This window comes from Anser cygnoides, chromosome 13 (assembly GCF_040182565.1).
Source record: "Anser cygnoides isolate HZ-2024a breed goose chromosome 13, Taihu_goose_T2T_genome, whole genome shotgun sequence".
Taxonomy (NCBI): Eukaryota; Metazoa; Chordata; class Aves; order Anseriformes; family Anatidae; genus Anser; species Anser cygnoides.
In genome coordinates, this window is record NC_089885.1 from 10,769,404 (window position 1) to 10,794,818 (window position 25,415).

Here is a 25,415-nt window from a genome sequence, read left to right on the forward strand (position 1 = left end):
ATAATGCCTTCTCCTTTGGAATGTGTCATGAGAACTTGTTGATTTTTATGACAGCTTCAGAGGGAAAAGTCTACATGAAATCTTGACTTGTTTCATTTTGGAAATGTCAAAATATATTGTCTCAAAAAGGTTAAAGCAATTTTTTGTTTCCGTTTTATCAGGCTGACTGATCTTATTTAGGCATTTGTACTATGTACTAGTATGCGGGAAATAGAACACAAACATTAGGATTGTATTTCGTCCATGAGCTATTAATTATTTGTTATTTTAAACTACCTCTTTTACTACACTAGGGTGTTTTGACACTGTATATAATGAGAATTTTAAAAAGAGCATTTAGCACTTGAAAATTTTAAATTCAGACTAAATTATTGAATAACCTCACTTGAACATATGGGGAAGGAAATTTCTGAAGCATTCCAGACTGAAATAGTATTTAAATTGAATAAAATTAAGAGAGCAAAACAACCCAAAGTTGCATGTTTCTCATATAAAGCACGGAGCTTCAGAGTGAACTTAAGTTTAATTTCTTATGTCACCAGAACAAAAAGCAGAAACAATAGGGGACTGGGGGGAAGGGGAGAATGACAACATGTTGAGAGTAATGGTGTTTGTCTTCCCATTCCATGTGATGAGCCCTGCTTTCTTCGAAGTGGTTGAACACCTGCCTGCCAATGGGAAGCAGAGAATTAATTTCCTGTTTTGCTTTGCTTGTACGCGGCTTTTGCTTTACTTCATAAAATGTCCTTATGTCAACCCATCAGTTCTTGCACCTTTCTGATTCTCTCCTCAATCCCACCTGGCAAGAGTGAGTGCGTGGCTGTGTGGTGCTTAGCTGCTTGCCGGGTTAAACCACAACATATTTGCAGAATTTCCATTTGGGCCTATTTTGAAATTTAATTTTCTCTGCTTTCTTGCTAAGATGTGTAAGATAAGTATCTGGATACTTATCCCCCAGCTCTAATCAGAGCTAATCAATTTCTTGCCAGATTTTTTACCTGGATTACAGTCATTCCTAATAGACAGCATCTACAGGGAATATACAAAGAAGGAACAGGCAATGTATGAAGAATAAAACATACAATTCTTGTCTAGTATTTCCTTATTACCAGTAAGCACTCCCACACACCTGATTGATTTTAGTCAACTAATTACTTGAACACAATACAGGTGAAGCCAGTTCTGAAGGGTAAGTAGAAGCCTTGCTGAAATCTATGGAGACACACTTTACACACAGAAGAAAATGGGAATACTGTTATAAGAAGAAAAAGAAGAAATGAATAATTGTGTGTGGGAAGAGGGAATAGAAGGCATCAATCAAAGCAGAAAGGAAAGGCACAAGAATCAATAACTGCTTCTTAACAAATCCGTCCCTATTTATACTTGGCATTTGTGACTAGTTCTGTCATACATCTGCTTTTTTTCCCCCAGTCGGGTCCTCTTTTCCTCCTGGCAGTCTTCTCTGGAGTGATTATGAGGACTTGCATTTGTTGAATTCTTGAGCTGTTAGTTTGTTGTTTTTTGTGGGCTTTTCTTTGCCCCCAAAAATGGATGTTCCCCAAACCACTACAAATTCATGTATAGTGGCTGAATACCTGCTGTGAATCATCAGGTATTTCCACAGCATCTGCTACCAACCTGGAAATCCCCAGCATGCTGCAGAGGAGTGGGTCCAAATATATGTACAGTAAACACACATTGATCAGACCTCATACAGCATGTAGCAACCCTCCTCAATCCTTCCAGAGTACCACAGTCTCCATTATCATTGCATCAGTATAGAAACTTTTCCCTATGTCTCATGGAGAGGAAAGACCGATGCAAGCACATTATGTGGCCATAGCACAGTCCGTCAAAATGTAAAAGGCTAATTTCCTTGTGAATTATGCTATATAATTTGAGGTGGATGAGGACCCAAACCACTGACATCAGTCAGACTGTTCAGGTTAAGAAGCATTTGTCAGAGGAGAAAGGGTTAATAGGATAGAGGCTAATTGTCCGAGCTTTCCTCTCTGTTATTTGGACTTAAACACTTAAAGTGTAATTTGATTAAATTTCAATTCAAAACACAGGTTTTTGAACTCTGTAATTAGATCCTTCCTATATGTACTCACATTTCAATTTTCAGGTAAAAAATAATAACTTTCTAGTTTTGTTTTTACTTTAAAGCACAGTGAAATAGTGGCTGAAAATTAAAGAAAAAAAGTTACAAAACTCCACGATTTTTACATCAGTTAGTTTCCTGAAAACTTATCCATTCTTATAACTTTAGTAATAAATAGACATACAGTCTAGAAATTTCCTGATACACGTTTATGAGAGAAAAAAATGACTCAAAGTATCATAGCTTATTAATTAAATTGAAATTGAACTTTTGTCTATTGAATTGTGATGAATTTATTAGTGACTAGACAGCTGGCAAGTTTGCATGAACCATGTGCATTTCCAGTTCACACACCTGACAAGGTGAAAGGGTAGTCTCCAACTCTAGAACACACGCGTTATTCTTAATGAAATTTCAGGACTCACATTAAGAATTTGTATATATGAACTGTGAAACGGTTACAGATTTGTTATCTAAATCCCAAGTCACCTAAGGAAAGCCTCTGTTAATTGTCATGCTATGATCATTTATATTTGTTGGTTTATTAAACTCAGGCACTACTATTACTTCTAACAGAGTTTTAACAGGTTTTTCTTAACAGGAATTTAGCATTTATGAAAAGCTTCTGGCATCTTCTTTTTCTACATAATTCATATTTTTAATTACCACTTCTGAAAAAATGAAATATTGTACTAAGGCGTCAATAAGATTTCATGTTAGGTAAATATCAGGTGAATTTGTAACTTCACAAAAATGAGCCTAACTAGAAGCCTTACCAGGAAGCCCTAGGAAACTCTAGCAGTTGCAATCACCAGCTGGGAGGTGGGGAGACCAAAGAACACAACACAGAATCTTCCATATCACTTTCGTTTTACAATCTAGGTCCCAAATACTCATACAGCAGCACATTCATAGAGCATACATAAATTCAGTTCCTTAAATTATTCATGTGCCTTTTTATAACTTCTGACATTTCCCATCTTGCTTACAGGCAATTGAAGGAAGCAGCAGAAAGACCCTCTTACTCCCCACTGCACTTCAAAATGCAAGAACAATATCACCTTCGAGCTCCTCATCCAAGTATGCATGTATGTATGCCAAAAAAAGGCAGAAAAAAAGGAGCTTCTGATCCAAGTTTTATCTACCAGAATTCTATATGTGGCCTTGAGTGGACCATTTCAGGACAAGTCCAGAATGTGCAAAGAAGAAAGACTAGGAAGGTAGACTGAAATTAAGATTCAGGATTGCCCATTTGTGTACTTTATTTTGGGGCCTACATTCTTAAAACATGCTTGGACACCTTATCACCACGTTCAGTTGCATAGATACTGACCATTTTCCGTTTCTGGAAAAATCCAGTTACACTTTCTAAAAAGGCTAAGGGGAACTAGAACAGAAACTTCAATTTAATTTTTTCCTCTTGAGAATCAAACAAACACTACAAAGCAATTGGGTGTGGAAATATTTTTGGCTGCTTTTATCTTATGTGCATTGGGAACACATAAAAAGGTAAGAAAAACTTCAAAGTCCTTCTCTTTTTTTCCTGCAATTTTACATTTTCTATGTATTACATTAAAATGATCAGTGTTTCAAAGATATGAAGTCAGATACAAGAAAGCTTGCAGAAAGTAAGAATATACCAAAAAGAGTCATGAGAAAGAGGTGAAGGCAGCAGAATCTCAGGAAATATACATGTTTCCAGTAGTAAACTGAGAATGATTTAATACAGGTATGATCCTGTCCAGTTCTATTGCTTGTTTGATGCTACCCAAGCAACATGAGAGCGCTGGTAAGAAACGGGTAAGTTACTAAACTTGAAACCCACAGAAGTCCAAAATCACTTTCCAAGGCTAAAACACATGCAGAACAGCAACGTCGTGACTTTAGTTTCTCGTTTTGTAATGGAATATAACACAACACAGGAATCACCTTCTAACATGAAACCATGGCGGAACCTCAGCGTTCCGTTCCTAAGCTGCAGCACGCCGCCAGCTCCAGCCTGTGTCTGCAGGTAACAAGGCTAAGAGGCTGTTCGGGCCACTTACCTGGGCAGAGTCCCTGAGCCACGTCTGTTTTCCAGCACCTGCACGCCTGCTTACATTGCTGTGGGTAAGCACCGGCATTTGAACTGCTCTGCAAATTCATAAATACTCGTGCTGCTCCATGTGCTAGTATGGCAATATGGGAACTAATGTTTTATTGTTTGTTCTGCAGTTATTTGCTTTGGTAAATTGATATTTATATTTCTGTAAAGTGCATTAGTTAGCATAAGATGTGTAGGCACCAGCTCTATTTTGTTAACATTACATAACGCTTAGCATAATGATGGGCTGGCTCTGGTTAGCAAAGCTGCAGATAAACTTGGCTTTTTTGCATCTGTGTTATAACACAAATTAAAATATCTGTTTAAAAAAATTGTCTTAAAGAGAAGGATTTCGAGTGCTGCTATTTTTACCAACTTAATTATATCCTTCTCAGTGAGGTAGAAGGCTTGCAGGTAGAAAAAAATCCACACAGAAAAGGATAATTAATACGCTTCTCTTCTGAAATAGTTATTGGAATTCAACTGTGCATTAAGGCCAAGTACCATGCTTGGGGGTGCTGCAGAGATGAAACGTCCTGAAGTCACTCCCTCCCATGCGCTCCCCCACTGTTGAGGTTCCCGAGAAGGTCCATCACGCTCTCCACCAGGCTGCCCTTCCAGCCTGTGGGAGGGTGTCACTGTCACTCAGAGCCACGGCTCTGCCTTCAGTTGTGCCAACTGTAACTTCCACAGCACCGACCAGTCCTGTGCTGTGCGTGTGACACCATGCAGTTCTTGAGACATTGTTAATTGCTGCTACCACTGCACCTAATCCCTTAGAGACGGCTTGTCCTCATCTAAGAAGGAAGACCACTAAACCATTCTACAGACAGATCACGGTATAATCGGAGAAATAACTCAGCTTTGTCACCTATGATGCTGAGAGTTCAGACAGCCTATCGCAATCAAGTATATTCTTTATATCAGCTTCTAAAAGCAGATTGCTGTGGGCTTTATTCTTCTTTCTTGGAAGAAAATGTCACACTGCTTGAGAAGTAAAAGGTCATGTAAGGGGAAGGAAAAAAAAAATCAAACTGCCTTGAAAACGTTAAACCTACCGGTTATGCAATGACTGTGGCTAAGATCATGAAAAATGTCCTACATTGGGCTTCCACTCTCGTATCACACTCCAATACAAGCATAATTCAAACTGAGTTTCCATTGAACATCTGAGGTTTTTTAAAATAAGGTTTTCATAATTTGGTTGTTTACCTTACAGTGTCCAAATCACATTCTATATACAAATTGTGGTGGTTTATGAATTCTTAACCTTTTTTCTGCATCTGTGGAATAACAGATTTTTTAGTCTGACTTTTCTTCTATTCATAAACGTGTTGGTTCCCTTTATTCTGCCCACAGTTGTGCAAGGTCCCAAGACAGCCAGTGTGTTTACTTCCAAAAAACTGACCTTGAAGCATTTTTAACTTTTACTGTGCTACCATAACTAAGTACTTCTGTCCTTTTTGGCATGAAGCAATTCTATAGCTTCCTTCTCTTCATTTCCTCTCCCCCTTTCCATCTGTGCTGTTACTGCCAGCTCAAAGCAAAGATGAAGCAGCAGTACCTGACAGAGAGACACCTTGACTGACGTTCAGCTCCCATTGACCCCAAAGCTGAAATAAATTTAATCCAACTAACTATGCCTAAAAGGCTTTAAAACAAATCAAAACAACAAAAAATGCCACCAGATGACATCCTAGTCAAACTTCTATTTTTTTTTGGGGGGGGGGGGGGGGGGGGGGGGGCTGGCTTTTGATTTATTTTACTTATAATTTATAATCCTTAATTTTGTAAGCACAAATAATTTTCGTACCTCTGCAGGCAAGAACAGATGACAATGTTATGAGCATGATCATTTTTCCACTGACATTTTTAGTAGCCACATTATTCTGTACTTTCTCATCTTTTTGTTTACCATCTCAGCTCCTTTCCTACACAGTCCTTGTACATTAGTAGGAGCATTCTCATCTTTTTAAAGAAAAAAGAAACTTAACACTGTAGCAGAAGTAAATATACATGATTAATTCATTTGTGATGACACCAGTCACCCAGGGACAAAACACCCTGAAAATATGCCATCACTTCAGAAGGATGCAATGCTTTATTTGAGGTCAACCAGTAAGTGCTTATACAGAAAAAACTCGAATGGCAAACAGCCCTTGGTGAATAAACCTTCTGTTGATTAGTTATTCAGTATGCACCTGCTTCCACAAGGTCCAGCTTCCAACACACAAACACATGTCTTTCGCATTTTGCTTTGTTAGAATTCAATAGCCTGTTTACTTGATTTTGCAGTTGCTGCTCCAGGATCCCTCTGAGTTCAAACGAATTTCAATGAGTAATTCTTATGAATGTGTATCATCTGTTAAGCCAGCATTCTAGTTGTATGGCCTTTTTCAAACCTCTACACAATTGCTAGTATCTTCTGAAGCTTAGTGCAGCAGATACATTTTTTTTCATTTGAAACATTAAAAAATACACTAAAAAAGAACCCAAAATAAAGGTCTCATGAGCACAGGAAATTGCCTAGTATTTTGAGAGCTCAGAGGAAAGTCCAAATAACACCAGCTCATACTTATTTCTACTGACACGTAAAGCATTTGAGTTTATGGAGAATCAAAATTCTAGCAAAGTCATGAGGAAGTTACAGCCCTATTATCTTTCTCTTCATTTGGCCCAGTGTTCTGGGGGGGGGAGGGAAGACAGCATTTACAGGAGTGGGGAGAATTAATCTAACGAAATCTAATGTCATCCCCAGATGTGCATATACACAAAATCAGGGCCTTTACCAACATATGTCATTAAAAAAAAAAAAAATTACTCCATCCTTATGCTTAGAATTGCAGAACTCTCTTTACTGAGCATCACCATTTAGCAATGGTGATTAAGGTCTTTACAGAGAGTCTCTTCAAATAAAGTTCTGTAAAGACCTTAATACAGACATTTCTGGTTCCTTCTTCTATAGTATAAATATTATGTATTTATAATTAGAATGCATGCATGGCAGAAGAGGAAAATGTAGACAATGGTCTTAAATGACTATTATTTCCTTTAGTGTAGGACAGATTTAATGTTATGGGGGTTAAATTTTAAAGAACTGATATTAAAACTAATTTCTTTAAAATGTTAATCTGAAGTACAGGAAAATAATTTGTATGTAGGTAAATAGAGAATGGGGCTCCTTACAAGATCTGATGTACTTCATATTTTGCCTATTAAAAAGATGGATGGGATTCTTCTGTCCCTGTGCCATTCTGACAGCACAAACCCATCCTGTTAGCTATTGCAAGATTCTCCCCTCACTGGAGGATTTTGGAGGATTTAACATAAAACAAGGGGGATGTCAAACCTTGGCCTGTTTTCTCATTGGCTACTCTTTTTTATTTTTTTAATTATAGGAATCCCACAAAAACTGGCAGTCATGGTACTCTCACAGACCCAAAGGATTTAGGCTCTGTGTGCTTCCTGTTCTCCACAGCAGAAATTCATCGTGGAAGTGCAGTGCTTTCCAACATAATCAGTTTCTGATTCCCTGTTTGATGCTGCACACCCACATGGCTTGATGATTTGACCTATATCTCTCTCCAAAAAGCATGGATGGGTTGCTTTCAATACCCTTTTCCTGCTAATCTCTCTTCCCACGCAGCGGTTCCACAGCTCTTAGGTGTATAAGCCTCTTCACCACCTGACATGCAGGAAGCAGATGTTAAATACCTTACAATTGTACAATCTATCTGGCAATTTGGAGACCCAGACTATTTGTTCCTGCTTCCACCCTCCTTAAAAGCAAGACTGCATTTCTCTAAGCGTTCTTTATCCCTTTTCTTCCACTGTTTGAAATGCCTTGGCAGGTCCCCCACTTAACAGTGCTGCATCAAAAAGCATTACTCATCTCCGTTGTCATGCCATTTTCTTCTCATTTTCATCAGATTCCCCTGATGGATTCTTACCCAAGACAAGAAGGTTTTCTAGTTGCTTCTACTATCTCTATTGATATTTAGGTAGCACAGACTCACGACTCAAGACTATGCAGAATATTCTGCAGAAAACATGATTTCTGCCATAAGGAATTTACATTGTGTACATACTCTTAAAAGAATAAAGCTTTCTAAATTATCTGCTGTTAGGGTTAGAAGCATCTTCCAGCAGTGTACTTTGCTTCCTCTCATTAGAATTCCATATTCGTCCTTCACTTTAATATTGTCTTCCATAATATAAATGAGCCAAACACACTTTGAGACAGAAATCAAGTGAAATGTGCCATAAGAACAATTATCTTCATTTGTACTTCCAATGACTTTAAAATAAACGTTTTGGCTCAGATTAACAAGGCTTAGTCTTCTTTATTGACCTTCTGATTTTTGAACATTCAGAATCCATATTTTCAAACTATTTCTTGTAACAAAGGTGACACTGTTTGAGAAGCTAGGCTCTACTGAACTAAGTACATCATGGACTATGGGACATGTTTAATGACCTTTAATTCGATACATCTCAAAATCGCATAATTGCTACTACTCACGAAAATCCGCATCCCTGCCAAGGAACGAAAGTAAATCCTATATTCCAAGTTCATTTAATTCTTTTGGAAAGAAAAACTTATTCAACTCAAGATCTCAGAATAGGATAACATTTTCAAAAAGTAACTATATATTCAAAGCCCCTTGTACAAAGGCACTACTTTGCCAACTAAAGTTTATTAAAAGTAATTTTATTTATTTTTTAAAGTCAGAAAACATTTGACTTCAGAAACAAGAAACCTACACTTAGGTAATTCCATACATGTAAGCATTTTATTTATAATAGCTACAGTAATAGCAAAGTGCACTAGCATTGCCTTTAGAAGAATAATAAGCAGTAAGTGATATTCTAAGCGAACTTGGTTTAGCAAACATGGAGTACTTGTTATTTGGTGCTAACTTGCATTGAAATAGTCAGTTTACCTAAATGAAAGCACACACAATTCATCTCACTTTTTCCAGTACTTTAAAGATACCGTTTTTGTCACTTACAGAACAACAGGGTAAAAGGATTTTAAAGGGCATATTTAAATGTCATAAAAATAAAATGGGTAGTCCATATGATTTGTTACTATATCCACAGCAACATTAAGTTAAATCATTACCAGAGCTCAGAAAGCTTAATGCCAAAAGAATAAATTAGTGCTTTGTTTTTCAAACTAATACAACTTAACCATGCCCTTTTCTCCACAGGTAAAACATACGGAATCTTACTCGTGTCTGGGAGGGCTGGAGGAGGATTTAAGATAACATGTACAGTCCAAACTCTGGTTAAAACATGACTTCTGTCACGCTTAGTCATTACATTAATTTTGATCTCCTGTATGTCATGTCAACCGTTTCAGCACCTGTGTACTTGGTACTGCATGTAGCACATTAGATCACCTTACCCAGCCTAAGGTTTTCCTTTCTCTATTAAATTCTTTTTTTTTTCCTACTTACATCTTTAAACTGATTTTCATGGAACTTCATTTTTCCACTTTCAATGTTACCTCAATTACTGATCCTTTCTGTAGCAGCTTAAGCTGGCTACTTCTCCAAGCCCCAAAATCAAGTTTGATCACATCTCCATGTCTTAGTAATCTATTCGGTGAAATGCTGTACAAAGAAATGTATTTCTTGCGCTCCCAAAAGTTGCAATTTAAAGTAAAATCAAGGCAGCAAGCAGACAGACAGGAAAACACATTTAAATTAACAGTTTAGTAGCCATTCTGGAGAACATTAAAGGATCAAGAAACTACAATATACCCACAACTTGAATTCCCTTCAACCAGATGAAATCGTGAAGTAAACATGACTCTTTCAGCTTGGTTATATGAAAGATATAATGGAAATACAACAATCTAGAATACAAGAATCGGCACTTGACTGCAGATTTACAGGATGGAGACCCGGCCTCAGTGAAACACGTGCAGCTTTATTGCAGGTTTTTATGAAGGCAATATTCTTTTTAACCCTTATCCCACTTATCCCTTATCCCACTCAAGAGCATGAAACAGGGATTTTCCACATACAAGTCTTGGTTTGAATTTGATTATGTGCATTCACTTTATTACACCAGCCCACTCTGAAATGTCTCTCAACTGTATTCCAAAGTACAAGAGAACTTGGCATACTATGGAATATGACCACAAAGACGGAGGTCGGAAATCAGAATCAGAAGAGTTCTTGGCATTAAGTTTCAACATCTAAATACCTCTGTTATATCAAAAGGGAGCCATCATTTATTAGCACAAATCTTCCACTGTTTTTCAACCTCTCAACTTTTCCACCTTGACAAAGTGAGAAGCAGCAGAAGCGCAATCAGCAGCATTTTGTCGCTTTCAGAGCTCTTGCACACGTGATACACAATATGCAGAGGAACTCAGACATCTCTAATTTCATCACATTCCAGACCTATCCATCCAGATCCTAACATTCCCACACTAAGTCCTTGGAAGTCAAGGGAGTTATGTATGAACTAATAAGAATAAAAGGAAGCAAGGACTGTATTAGTTGTAGTATTAACCTTTGTAATGTTTCAAGCTTCTGTGACATTTTAAAATGTTTCTGATGTACACATTATACAGCAGCATTTTTCATAAGCAGACTATCTAAACTACAGAACTGAGCTTTTACTTTTAAAACACAGCATTCTTGCTTACAACTTGAGAGAGCTGCCATTGGCGTAAAACTTACTTTGTATACTATTTCATATTAAAAAAGTACTTTATGTAAATATTTTGGTATTTTGAATTGCAAACTAATTAACTGAAATACCCTCACATTAAATTTTAAAAGCTTACAATGGGTGACAGGAAACCTAACATTTTGTTCCTCAACCATTGCAAGCCACTGTCAATTCAGAGCAATTGGCTCCAGTTTTCCTTTAAGTCCAGAGGAACCAAAAATAAAAATAATAGATTCATTGTAAAATTAGTGCAAATGAAACAATCAGTGCTGACCTGTTCAATAAACATATGTTTATATAGCTACCGTTTTATCACATGTACTTGATAGCGGAGATTCACCTCAGCACAGCGTTTTGGGTGAAAAGCCAATATTCAGGTTAAATGATCGCTTCATATGCTTTGATCATAGAACTAATTTGCAGAGACTTCAACTCCTTTACTTGGTTTAGAGATATGCTAACGTCATTAAAGATCATCCATTATCATTAAATCTCCTTTGGGTAACAAGATAAATACCATCTCTTCACTCTGTAGTAGTTAGCTTTATATAAATCAGGCAATAAACATTGTAATTTGATATTATTAAAAAAAAAAGAGAGAGACTATTGTTTACAGGAAAAAATCTACCATTCAGTTGCTTCCCTAATTAAAAGAAGAGAAAATGCTGCATACTATTTTTCCATTAATAGTATCAGACTTTTTACAATATTGCCCAGAGGCTTTGTCTGATGGAGCTGGGTGGAATCTTTCTTCTAAGATGGGTCATAATTTTAAGATATAGTTTAGTTACTCTACTGCAATATGAAGGTAAACTCAAAGCTTTCAAAAAATTGGAATTTTTTTCACACCCCACAAAAATGCTCACATAGAATAAATAGTTTGTGAGCTTAATTGCCTCTCACTCCAACCAATAAATACGCTTAGTTGGAGTGAAACACTGAAAACTTTTTTCAGTGTTTCCACCTGTATTCTACCCTACAATTTACATAACATCCCTTGATCAGTATATAAAGATATTGGCACTTTTGCTTCCAAATTTGTAATGACTACAGTTGCCAAGTCTTTGCCATCAGCAGACAGAAAGAAATCCACATTTCCTCATTACTTTCTTAAGGTATCTGTAGTGGGATCAATCTGGTCCTACATTAGAAAACCCTCTTTACTCTTCCTTTAGATACGAAGATTAGAGTACTGAATTATAAAGAAAGCTCACAGAAATTCTATAAATACAATATCTGAACTAATCCCAAATCTAAATTTAGAGAAAATACTACAGTGGCTTTACTGGATGTTTGCGGATGTCAATATGTTACCTGGAGACAGGTCTTCCTGAAAACATGCAAAAGTGTTGTTCTAATAACTAGCTCAGGTGTCAATCTTGGCAACTGGCTATTAAATCTTGAGAGGCAGAGAAAAGCTACTTAGTACTTCTCTTCTAAGGAAAAAAAGGGGTTGAGCCACGTAAGTGCCTTATTGGCATTTTATCTGAGCCTACAGTTGAGCTCTAGTAATTATCCGTAGCCTCATTTGACATTTCTAGCAGCCGTCTGTCATGTAAGTTGGAAATCAACACAATGACATTAGATATTAACTAAAAAGAAGTATTTGTTTAAAACACAGCAAGGGTTTCCTTGGTAAGAAAAAGAAAAAAACATGTCTTACTTCTGTTTTCATCAACATGCTTCATGTCAGTTACCAACTCTGTAAGGATTTGCTTTCAGTTGTGTGTTTTTTGTTGCTTTGAATTAAAGAGGTCAGTTTCAATTTACACATTCATAATATACAACAGATTTAAGATTTATGAATTTATAATGAAAGAAGTCAGAAGCTGGTTGTTAACACTGGCATGTCAAGATGTCTCTCGGAAGTAGATCTTAGAGATGTTTCTGTTGCATCGCCTGTACTGCCTTACGAATCTCATTTGCGTTTCACTGGGGAAGTTTCTAAGACATTTCCTAATACATACAATGAGTATGGGCATGTTCCTTTATGTTGTTCTTCCTGATATAATTCTAAAAGTAGTTTCAAGCACTTCAGATTTTCAAGCATATTGCACTTGAGAATTGGCCAAATCATATTATCACTGTATAAAAGACAGGCTTTTTTCCTCTATTCTAGTAAAACCACTGCAAATAAGAAGCACAAATAAGAAAAAAGGAATGGGACTGAATAACTTATTTAGTCCCTAGGATGCTTCTTCGAGGCAGACCTCGTACTTTTAGATAGCATTACTGCAACTGGCTGAACTATGGTCACGCCTGCCCAAATGGACCCTCGGACCCTTAGTTGGGACTGAAGTTGCTAGTTTGACCATCTTTATTTGAGCAAGTAGACACCCCAATCATTTCTGTGGTACTCCCAGAAGCACAACAAACACAAGAAAACTAGACCTAAATCTACATCAAGGGAATACTGCAGACACTTTTGGATAGTGTCAGGTGTGCAGAGAAATACTACCCTACTTTCCTATTATTCCTATAATTATTCTGGAATTTTGCAAGAGATTTTGAGAGGAGAATGCACAAAAGTTTTTGAGTAGAGACACTATTACCAGTCTCCATTCTATGTCTATATCAGATTTTCATCAAGAGCCTGAGTAACCCCCAAAATACTTATTTCTGATTATTTTTGCCATGGGCAGTAGCTAAATTATGCATACAGAGAAAATGGAACATGACACACTGAAAATAATTATTCACTTGTATGATTGATGTGGTTAGATACGAAGGATTAGATTTGAACATAAGAGATAACAGAAATGATTTCAAAGATAAACTCCTAACAAACAAGTACTCCCCCCATGAAATTATGATTCTTCAGATATAATCAGATGAAAGAAACAGTTGAATATTCATGTTTTTAATGAGTTTATGTTGATTCTGTGCTTTACCTGCCTGTTTCCTTTTCTCAATGCTTTGCAATGTTCATGAATGACTACTGTGCAAAGTTATTGGATAAATAGGCTGTTTTTAAAATCTCATTTTTTGCCCTAGATATCTGATCCAGGTACAATAAAAATAAAAATTAAAAAAAGAATTCCCATGCCTCCAAGCAAGCACTTTGAATTTTGACCATTCTTTGTAAAAACTATCAGTCAAGAAATAAGTACAAATTTTAAAAGCCTTATCTGTTCATGGCTGATAACATTAATTTATTATTCATATGAATAATCATATAATATTGCATGTCAATTATCTCTTTAGGTACCTATTTCATACCTACTCAAACCTACTTGCTGTCTTGTTGAGACAGACACACTTAAAGCAGACAGAAGCAAGCTGAAGTGCTGCAATGAGATGAGAGGATAGTGGTGGAGCACCTGGCACAAAAGAGCAATATTTTCCAGATGGTCCATATTGCAATTATACAGCATCATCTGCCAGGGAAGGAAGGAAAGGAAGGAGGAAAAAAAAAATCTAATAGCTTCTTGGTACATTCAAACCTGAAAAAACCCTTTCAGAGATTTTCAGTGCATTTTTGCTTTCTGTCCATCTCCATCAGGGAAGAATTGTGCTACACTTATGCTCTTGCTGACAAATCTTCTGTTAAGCAATATTTGACCTATTTCTTTAGAGAAAACCCTAAACCATAGTCCTCTTTTTCTACCATATTGCAATAAACTTTTTGCCTATCATACTCTGATTATTTCATACCAGTTTAAATGGAAGTAATATACTAATGAATATGGCCCAGAAGCTTCAAAGTATGCTTACTTCAAAGGCAGTATAGTTTGATATAATGGTATCACAGCATTTTGATGCAGCACAGCTTTAGTCAGCAGTCTAAGTCTTCCAGTACCCAACATAATTATTTTATTACAATGACATTAGTTTGAAATACTACTTTCACTAGTCTTCTAAATTCTTTCAACTTCTAATTCTTTCATGGCTCACCCTGAGGCTTGCCAGCACGTAAGGTCTCTTTAAAGGGAAAAATGCATCTAATGGGTGGGTTATATTAACTCCCGCATGGCCACTGCTTAATAGCTCTGCTGAACCTGTCCAATGCTGTAATACAGTACAGACAAGTGACCCGTTGAAAAATACAGGCAACACATATACACAAGAGATACCATAAAGCACATTCAGTTGCCCCATATGCTTATTTAACCATCAAAACTTAATTCGCAGCAGATATTACAAAAGGTTTGTGGGGAAGAACACAACAGTTAGTCACTGATGAAGTCTTTCCAGGCCTGCTAGGTTCGTAGTTCATGCCCAAGGCTGACAGACTGTGCAGAAAGTTTTCAGCAAGCTCTTTTGTTCCTTTACAGTCTCATCTCCACAGCACTTTGCCTAAGGCTACTATTGTTCGCTTTGCTGATTCTTCATCTCTTGGATCTGGGGAGATGGGGCAGTGGGGAGAAATAAGGAGGAAAGCTCCAACATTTATTATTTATATAATTTTGATACACTGTTCACAAGTAATTTCACATAAAACTGTATGAAGCAGGTCCAGCTCTGTCTCCGCCTTTGCAGGGGGACTGCAGACCCTAATGCTCTTTATTTTCTAATTGCTCCATGGGCATGCTCACACTCCCAGTAAGACAGACCACGCTGAGAAGGAGCAGATTCGAAGGACAAGGGACACGGTGATAAGGGAGGGTATTAGCTGTGGCAGGAGTGGTGAGGGATCAGGAGAACAGCATGCACTTAGGCCTCTGATGTCTGAAGTCAGCTGGGAGCAGCCCACCTTCCCTTCTCCCAGACGGACAGGGCTCTGCCTACACAACAGATACAGGAGATGTTCAACACAGCACAACTCTGTTCTCCCAGCTCTTTAGCTCCAGCAGGTCTGCCAATTCCTGCAACAGACCACTCCTCAATTTGGCCATTTTAAAGCAAAATACACGTGAATGCGTAGCATCTGTCTCTCTGACTAAGAACAACTCTCTAAACCCACAAACCAATCAGGATATGTCCATACACAGCTGAACAAAGCGAAACAGAGAAGCTGCTTGTAATTTAGTATTAAATTATTTTGTTACTCAGTGTGGGTATCTTTGCAGTGTAAATGAAGATATTCACTTTAAGAGAGTCAGTTAGGTCTTGGGAGGAAAAGGGTTAGCAGAATTTTTTTAAGTGTGGGTTTTTTCCTTATTTTTCTGTCCTTCAGATTTTGAATTTATAGTCCACCTAACTTCTTTATCTCTGCACTTCTTTGTGAGAGGTGAAACAAGTCACTCAGGGGAACAGCATTTCTGGAAAAGCTCATTTATTTGTTTGTTTTTCATTTTGCCAAGTCCTGTGAATCGTAATCAAATCCTGAATGAAACTACTGTGGAGATTTAGCTAGCTCAGCTTTTTAGCTCTCACTCCAAGAAAAGAGTTTGATCCACAGAGAGAGCACAGAGAAGAAAGGAGGCATGCAAACCCAGGAAAGTAAAATTAGCCAAATTGAGTTATGCTGTGTACAGAGCCAAGCTAATGTTACCAGTTGATATTGTGTAATCCTGACATAAGAAGCTTGCTGATCAAATAGAGGAGATAAACATACAGTCTTTTTTTCAAAGGGTGCTAAACTCCCTGGGTGTTTCTCTGTTCTTTAGTTTTTTCCCTGTTCAGTAGCTTTGAACTGTGGCTCACAGCACTATCTATGAAGTTAGTTGAAGGAAAAAAAATACAAAACCAAAAATCCCCTAAGAATACTCAAAATTAATTGGCATAATCCACTCAAACACGAAGGTCCTAGAAAAAAAAAATGGAATTTGTAAAAGAAAAAAATAAAGCAAGGAGACAGAGAGGTGATAAATAAGTGCAACTGTTGCTGGATTGTATATTATAGAAACACAATGCTTTCCCTCAAAACAAACAGATACCAGCTATAGATTACTTTTTTGCTATTTACGAACTCAGATTACGCTAGCTCTAGTTAAAATGCTAAAACTCTTGAAACCTGTGGATGCAACTAAGATCTCAAGAAGGCCTAGAAGATGTGGCAGCACCTTTCATTCTTTCTTTGCAGTACTCATCTCATGTCCTTCTTAAAGCCTTTAAACTTCTCCTCCCCACGAACACACAGATAGTGGCTCAGGTATGGGAATGCAGACTCAAACTTACAGAATTCAGTCAGTTGCAAAATCAATTTGAGCTCTCAAATAACTGCCACAAAATTCAGAATAATTTTTCAAACACTTTAACCATTTTAAAAAAGAAATCAGCAGCTAAACAGCAGAACTGAGTTAATAAACCATTTTTTATATCAAGCAGAAGAAAAACTAGAAGTATGCAATACAGAATATATAAGCACGTCACAAAGATTGAAATATGAATTCTAGTTTCTTCACAATTTTTAGTGAAAAAGAACAAAATGACATATTAAAAAAAAATCCAAGAAAAAGAATTACCAATTGCCTTATTGAAATGCTGATGTGTTATTCTTCTGTCATTTGAGCACTGAAGAAAATGTATTTGAAAGCAGTTCAGCTTTGTATACCTGGGCTATTTTTTGTAAGAGCAGCGTAACCAGAGCATAGCACTATCACAGTTTAGACATATCCACGCTGTACACGTTTAGGAGAACACATCAACAATGCCAACTGCTACCTGATGCATGTGACAAGCTAGTAAAATCTCTTGAACCTTGTAGGGGAAAAGTAAATGCATGGACCACTACAAAACCAAGCAAAAAAAAAAATCTATGTTTACATTTAAGTAGAAGGAGAGAACACTAGAAATCATCACACTCTCTTTTCTAAAAGAGGTACAAGAGCACTGAAGGAAATTAGCATCATCCACACATTACACTGACTAGAACTAAAGTAACTATTGTATATGGAAGGGAATGCATTAACTGGTGATGCGCGGGTAGTCAGTTTTTGGATGAAATGCACTGTGGAAAAAAAATAAAACTAAAAACCATGCTTTTAGAAAAATCAAAGCAATGTGAAAGCAGGTTTTCCCCCCACAATCATAAATGTTGCAGCCTCTCTCCTGTCACATCCCCGTTTTAGGTTAGGCAACTATGAGCTGTATCTTAAATAGTACTTCAATTGCACACAATATTATACTATTAGTAATCATGTTTCCCCTAGCATTTCAGGCCAAACAAATAGTTTTTGGTACTAGGATGTACTCAAGTCCTATCTGCTCCAAGCAGACAGACTTGAAACTAAAGAGTCAAAGAGAAGAAACCAAGATGGACAAATTTATTCAACAAAGCAAGGAAACATTAATGTATTTATCCTGTTACTTTTGCTAATATGAAAGAAGTGATGATCAAAATCAGTTCTTTCTTCCTTGCAGATCTAAAAACCACCTAATCATTAACTTCTACTTTTCTAGATAGCTGCAAGTACTGATTGAGACTGAACTATAGCATGCTACTGAAAGATTACCCACATTTGTTACAAATATTCAGAGAGACTAGTAAAAAGCACACAGGGAAACAGTTCAGAATTGATTCAATACAGCTACGAAAAAAAGGAATGGGCCATTTGCCCCAGGGCAGTGCTACTAATCTAAGGTAAGTCTTTAAAAATAGATATGAAACTATGACTATCTAGACACTCCTAAGAAATAGGACTTTATTGTAATACGGGTAAAGATAAAATATGGAGATACATCTGAAAACATCCCCAAAGCCATAGTATTCCATCTTTCATGCTGTCCCACGGTATTTCAACAAAAATCTTCTGAAAAGGTAAGCCTCAAGAAGCAGACACCTAAAGCTTCTACTGACTATCCAGTTTGCTTGATATCTCGGGCTTTTATTTTATCTATGTATTCCCATGAGCACCAGATTACTTTTTCTGTATTTTTTTTTCATGTACATCAGTATAAACTAGCAATTATAAGCTCAGAGCTCAGTTTCTAAGTCATACTAGAAGACAACTTTTTCAGAAGCATATGAAATTTAATTCCATTCTCAGAAATCACATTTACATGCAATTTACTGGGCCTGGAGGATACAGGAATGTATTTTTTGCACATGTATCATGTCAGTTAAATGATGAGTAACTGATTTATTCCAGAATACCAGTATTGGAACTTGTTTGATACCAGGAAAGTAGAACCCTCTGTCCACAACAAAACATTACAACAGAATTGGTCTGTTGGTCTCAGAAAATTCTAATGGGAGAAAAAAAATCCTGTTTTCTTGCTTCTTGTATATCTAACTCACTAGCCAAGGAATCTTAAAATGAACAGAACAAATTTCAAGAATTACTTATGTTTTAAGGGACCAGATGAATTAAAAGAAAATACAAGACTTTTCAGTAAGCTTGTTTTTAACATGCTTTCAGCAGCAATAAAGAAGTTTCTCCATTTGTATTGTCACAGAAAATGTTAGGTCAAGAAAAAAAAATCAAAATTTTGTCCAAATCTAATAATTCAACTCTTAGACTTACCTTTTAACTCTCCACGTTGATTTGAATATTATCTTCCAAGCTGATTTATAGGCAAAGTGTTCAAACAACGCAAGCCACCTGCAAAGGGAAAAAGGTAGACTAAGTCCAACTTCTGAAAAGATTATGCAAGAATATCTGCTGACACTCAACAACATTTTACTCCTTCAATTGCCTGGGAATATTAAATAATACAATCAACTGTGCAACAAACACATTAAATTTCAGCTTAAATCTATGCAAAGCTACCATATTCAGTTCAGTTGAAAATTCCCTGATCATAAAAATCATTCCCAATTGGTTAGGATTTCAAGCATTAATGCAAGCATTTGCACTCTCAACACTACAAGTGCTTCCATTGTTTGTGCAGCATCATGATATATTCTGATATATATTTTTATTTTACTTAAGCGGCCACCCTTCTCCTCCCCACTAGCTTATATCTTATAACTATCTTATTAGTTATATGATAACGAATACTTCATAGCATGTCAGAAGTGATGCCACATGAAAAATACTGGCAAGCTTTAAAGGTTCCAGGACTTTTTCTTGCAGTTAAGTAGTTCAGGTATGCAAAACTGACCTCTGACTACTGTTCACCTATTTCATGCTAAGTCTAGAAAAGACATGGCCTCAGAAGAAAGTAAGAAATTAATAATAATAAATGGAAAAGGTAAGAGCAAATCCAAATGAAGAACTAGCAGAGTGTGAACGCTGTATTCTTTCATTGTGAAATCCCGGAAAGGAGAGATTAACTAATTGCCTCCCTAAAGCATTGCATTTCTTCCTTCCCAGCCATGTTTCTTTATTATCAGATTCTAAAACTTACAAGGCTCAGATTGTCACCAAAAGCTAGACAATACATTTCTCTTCCTTTTGTGCCCATCTCTTTCCCATCTTATTTAGACCAAAGCATCCTTAGAACAGTGTACCTCTCTCATATGTTTGTAGTCTGCAAGGGTTAAGTACAGTCCGGGAGGGCCTAAATACTACTAATGTCCTAATAATACTCATACAAACACACATGAAGAGTATCCCTTTACAGAAAGGGAAATTTAGCAAAACATTTTTAAAGCTCTCTCTATAAAATTTAGAAACACACAGATTCAGGCATTCTGTAAAAACAGGATTTATAAAAACAGAACATATTACCAGTGGCTGGTTTCAAAACAATATAACAGTTATTGAGCACGAAACATACAAGAAAGAATGCTTGTTACAATAATTTTTTCTTTTTTTAATAATTCTATCTTCTTATGAATGAGAATAAACCCCCCCCAATGTTCTAACTACGAATGGAAATTGTTTGCACTGTCTATCAAATTTAGTCTATCCTCTTTTTCTTCTCTATTACAAAATTTTGTTTGATAGCATAGGTACACTTTTCAGAAGTAGATATTAGGGAAGAAAAAAAAAGAAAGTAATGGAGATCAACCTAATACACCACTACGAAAAATGTCATTAAAGACAGAATAGTCACTGATTTCATAATGCGCACACACACAATATTGAGCATCCTCGGTTACTTCTGTAACTTCTGTCTACCAGAAAAGAAATTCAGAACCACACTTTGCACTTAATTATGCACAAGCAGAGTTTTTCATCATGATGAAAGACCAAGATGAGCTTGTAACAAATAACAGGCCTATCTATTATAGCTCCTGATAAAGTAGGAGAGGAATGAGAAAGAGCAAGGGGATTTATTAAACAGAAAATAGACTTGACAAACATTACTACAAATAACAAATGAAATGCAGGAATATTATTTAACATTAGTACATTTTCAACTACGGGCTTTTACCACTTCTACCACCAGCCTTCAAAGCACTAGCTTCACATCCCCCTGCTCACAGCTCATCCAATAGATTTTCAAAAGCTAGAAAGTAAGTTGAGGATAGTGGAAGCAATACGAACACTTAAATTTCCATTTTAAAAGTTTGATTCTTTCATTTCTAATAGCAGCGGTACAAAATTAAAACTACTAACCTAGAATTGTTGAGGTACTGCCTAGTCTAGATGAGCACAAAAGCAGATAAACTTGTCTAACCCTACTGAGCAACTACTGAATATTTTCTTTAGATATTTCAGCGTACCAAGCAATCCCAGGAAGACCATATATCACACAAAAGAGAAAAGGAGAAAACTTTTGAGAAATCAGAATTTTCCATAAAAGCGTGATAATGTGAAACATTACTAGCCATTAAAACATCAGCAAAGCAAAAGAAAATAGATGTAAACCGCAGCACAGGAATTTTCAGTTACATATAAGGGAAAACTCTTTGCAAATCAAACACAGATCAGGCTGCCCGGAGAAGCTGTGAAATCTCCGTCTTTGGAAATATTCTAGCTCAGCTAGACAGAGCCGTGAACAACCTGATGTAAATTTGAAGTTAGGTCCCACTTCAGCGAGGGGCTGAGTTTCAGAAGTCCTTCCTATTTCACAGAAGTCTGTGACCAGAAAGCAATGACAGAAAGCCATTGGAACCAGATTTATTACACGCAAGAAACCCACTGTTCAAGGTCAGAAAGATCAGGGTCAAAACCCCAGAGTAATTTAAAAAACACTATTTTCAAGTACTTCCTTTTCTCAGCCTTCTATTCTATAATATTTTCTTCTTGATCTAATCCTTGAGCAGCCACAAAGTAAGAGAGATCAACAGAAGAAGATAGATGAAATTTACTGAAACAACAAAATATTCTTAAAATCCATTATATTTACCAACACACCTCATCTCCACCTATAACAGTAGTCCTATAACAGTAGTGACAAGGATGCAATTAATTGCCCCCAATAACATGATTATTACATTGCTCATCCAGACTAAGGCATTCTTCAAGGTGAAAGATGTTTTGAATGTGACTTTGCACTAACCCCAGGGAAAGTATCATATTCCTGAGACAACCTAAATGGGATTTATGGTGTACATTCATCCATAATTGCATAGTAATTTCTAAAATAAAGACTACGACAACTATATTATGTTACTTTTTCATGAGTTGTAAACTATCAAAAGGCTGAAGTAAGGCGTGATACATATGACATTCCCATTCTGCTTATCTTGTTTGGAATAATTAAAACCTTTGATAGTTTTCTAATTTGATACATTCCCTTCCTGATGTGATAAACCACACCAGATCAAAGTAGTCGTGATCACCCTACCGCTGATTTAATGAGAACCTAATTTATAGCACCTTACATTCAGGTGGTTTTATTTGAGACAACTGAATTTAATAAAAAGAAGAAAAGAAACAATCATTTCTTTCTTAACCTGTTCATTTCATGGTAAGTCAAAATACTTTAAGGCAATTAAACAAACTGCTTGATTTGAATGTCTCTGAAGTTATTACAGACTTGTAATGTTGTCTGTTTAAGGATAAGAGGCAAACCTGGCTAATCTGCTAAGGCATGCATACTTGAATTTAATATAGTATCCTCCTAGCCTGCTTTTTGAAGTGATGACAGGCAGCAAGTAAAAAAAAAGGTACCCATTTAAACTGCACATGGCAAGTAATGCTCTAGGCAATTTTGAAAATGCTTGAAGATTTTGAGTAGACATGCAAGAAATGGCTAGTCTCGCTGCAGGAAAACCCATAGGAGAAAGAATATTTCCAACTCCACATGACAGATCCTGAAGTGCTTCAGAAAACTTGAGATTGAAGAGATGAGAAAACTATTTTGAGTGTTTACACCGTGATCTATAACCACTGCTGTGCTGTGTTCTCTAGTTCAACACAGATTTAGCTACCTGAACTACATACAATAGATTTATTTGAATTTTCAAATGAGTAAATCTGTTCCAGTTTGTACTAATAGGACTGTATTCTTATCATATGCTCTAGAGAATGAGTTTCATAGCAAGAACAGTTATACAGCATGGGCTATGTTACTGTGAACTACACTGGCTTTGAGGATCTCAGCATTCACAATGAGTCATACAGTTGCAGGTCATCACACTTCAGATGCCTGCTCTTGACAGTTAGCCCTAAATGAATGGAGTTGTTCACTGTCAGGCTAGAGATATCAAAAACTTATTTGCATCATCAGATACAAAAGAAACCTTCAGAAAACGTGAAATAAATGGTGCAGATCAGTTGGCTCCACAAAGTACACACATGCAAACATCCACATTGTGCAAGCACACTGTTGAGAATGTTCTTTCAAAGCAGAGCAGACAGTATTCTTAAGAAGTTCTTGCAAGTGAAGCCCCTTGAATGATTACCTACTCCAAAATGAGAATTTCCTTAGAATTATGACAATGTGGGGTTTTTTTTTGACCAAAAATAAACATGCTGTAGATAGCCTTTTCAATTTCAGATAGACGGGTATGTGGAGACTTGATATCTTCAGAAAGAGGATCAAGATGACTTTTTTGTAGTTCTTCAAAACAGGTTTTTAAATTTGATTAAAGACACATCCTACAGCAGTTATATCTTCAAAATTCAAAAATGAATTAGGAACCCTCACTTTTATTACCTGTGTAGAAAAAGCTTGGCAACAGACAAGGTGGCCAATACTGAAAAATTAAGAACTCATGCATGCATGTTTTATTTTGCCCAGTTTACCATTTAAGGGCAGTAAGTCATGACACTAACAGTATATCATCCATTTACTTGTCTTTTTGTATGTTTTACATACAAAAACATACATAAACATTTATGTTTATATATTTACTTTCCACCAAAAAGTTGGAAGCTTAATAACTAAGACTTCAATCTTTCGATCTGTCTTTAACATCCTTAAAAGGTCTATCAAGTCAATTTTATCAGAACTGGACCGAAGAGACTGGATTGTTGCACACAATCCACTTCACATGGAACGCAAGCCCAAGGCCACTTCCTCCAAATACATATTTATTCTAAGGCATCAGTGGATTCTTTTCAGATAGTATGTCTAACAGGATTCCTCTTCCTCTGCTAAGCAACACATAAATGTGAATTCAAATTATTATGTTTGTGACTAGTCAGATCTGAGCCTCTCAGTTTTAGGTGCTGTACAAATATACCACGAAAGGCAAACAGTATTGCTCATTTTCAAAACATTTAATTGATTTGTCACTGCCCAAAGTGTTTCTTCTAAATTCTTTCTACTAAAAAGCACTTGTATATAACGTCTAAAAGTTAATGACATTTAGAACTGAATAGTTCAGTTGGAAGGGACCTACAAAGATCATCCAACTGCCTGAACGCTTCAGGGCTAACCAAAAGTTAAAGCATGTTATTAAGGGCATTATCCGAACGCCTCTCAAACACTGACAGGCATAGGGATCAACCACCTCACTAGGAAGCCTGTTCCAGTGTTTGACCACCCTTATACTAAAGATATTTTTCCTAATATCCCATCTGAACTTCCCCTGGCACAGCTTTGTGCCATTCCTGCATGTCCTGTCATTGGTGACCAGGCAGAAGTGACGGTCACCTCCCTCCCCACTGCCCCTTCTCAGGAAGTTGCCGAGAGCAATCAGATTCCCTCTCAGCCTCCTTTTCTCCAAACGGGACAACCCAAATGTCTTCAGCCTCTCCTCAGAGAGGAGTGGAATGCTTGAAAAATAGGAGTTTCCTTACAGGTTCACGAATAGCTGAGTTTGTTGGAAGTGTCCAAACAGCCTCATCCTAATGGCAATATCTTGGTTTCTTAACCCAGCATGGGATAACCAGGGTAACCTCAAGTTAATCCACACAGCACTTCTTTGTTCAGCTGTATTGGATTTACCAGGTAAAAAGAAAAGGGCTTTTCAGAAAGTTAGCCAATTGCAGTTCTGTGTGATCTTGTTTTCTACCATTTTTAATATAACATGCTTTGTATTTTAAAATTTAGTAGATTGCTTCAGGGAACAAACAGTTGCCTGAGCACTGGAACTAATGAAGACCCATTTACAATAGATGTGAGTCTCTTGATAGATTGCCTTTTTAAACTGAATTATACCCTTTTTTTTTTCTGACTTTTTCTGACACTTTCACAAACCTGTAGTATTTTAATGGAAACGTATGAGCTGCCAACCTCAGCTATAGAAATATGGTGACAACATCAAAAATTATTAGGGGAAAAACTTGGAAGCATTCATACTGTGCTTCCCTGTCAAGTATGTTTGAAATAGATCACAGAGCCAAGCAGCCTGGATATGTGCTTCTATTTGTGCCATGCCCCTGAATTTTTAAAACTTGCCTTTCATGACTTCAGTATAAGGAATACCAT

At 36.7% G+C, this 25,415-nt stretch overlaps 1 long non-coding RNA gene across 5 annotated transcripts in view; it reads right to left on the minus strand.

Annotated features, from left to right (window-relative positions):
- LOC106037734 (uncharacterized) overlaps positions 1-25,415 on the minus strand; it is a 504,883-nt gene that overhangs the window by 396,195 nt on the left and 83,273 nt on the right. For all 5 annotated transcript variants that reach the window (XR_010834690.1, XR_007169486.2, XR_001208191.3 and 2 more), the window contains exon 2: positions 19,226-19,303. This is a non-coding gene — a long non-coding RNA (uncharacterized lncRNA). The remainder of the gene's footprint in view (positions 1-19,225; positions 19,304-25,415) is intronic.